Source organism: Octodon degus, unplaced genomic scaffold (assembly GCF_000260255.1).
Source record: "Octodon degus isolate 3935 unplaced genomic scaffold, OctDeg1.0 scaffold00411, whole genome shotgun sequence".
Classification (NCBI taxonomy): Eukaryota; Metazoa; Chordata; class Mammalia; order Rodentia; family Octodontidae; genus Octodon; species Octodon degus.
In genome coordinates, this window is record NW_004524987.1 from 619684 (window position 1) to 620596 (window position 913).

Here is a 913-nt window from a genome sequence, read left to right on the forward strand (position 1 = left end):
CCTCTGGGAAATTTCCCATTCGAGGAATAGCTGGTTTAAAGGGGATTTCCAGACCAACTTTTCTAAGGAGTCTCCATACTGATTTCCATAATGGTTGCACAAGTCTACATTCCCACCAGCAGTGGAGAAGGGTTCCTTTTTCCCCACAGCCTCTGCAACATTTGTAGTTGGGTGATTTCTTTATGATAGCTATTCTTTCTGGGGTGAGATGATATCTCAATGTGGTTTTAATTTGCATTTTCTAAAGGCTAGAGATGTGGAGCATTTTTTCATATGTTTATTCGCTTCTTTAATTTCTTGCTCTGAGAAGTGTGTGTTCATCTCGGATACCCATTTCTAGATTGGGTCTTCAATTTGGGGGCCCTAGTGTTTTTTTAGTTTTTTATAGATTCTAGAGAGCAGACCTTTGTCTGAGTACTTATTTGTCATGAATTTTTCCAAATTTGTGGGTTGTATTTTCACGTTGTTGGTAATTTCTTTTGACGTGAAAAAACTTCTCAGTATGATCAAGTCCCAGTTGTGAATTCTTTCAACTCTTTCACTTGCGATTTGATTTCCGTCCATGAACACTTTGCCTACCCCTATGTCTTCAAGAGTTCCTCCTACTTTCTCTTCCTGGAGAATTAGTGTCTCTGCTTTAATGTTTAGATCTTTAATCTATTTTGACTTTAGTTTAGTACATGGTGATAAACCTTGGTCAAGCTTGAGTTTTCGGCATGTCGAGAGCCAGTTTTTCCGGCACCATTTGTTAAAGAGGCTATCTTTCTTCCAGTGAGTATGTTTAGCCCCTTTGTCAAAGATGAATTGGCTAAGTGTGTTCGTAGGAGCTTCACTGTCTTCTAATCTATTTCATTGATCCTCACATCTACTTTGATGCCAGTACCATGCTGATTTTATCACAGTGGCCTTTTAG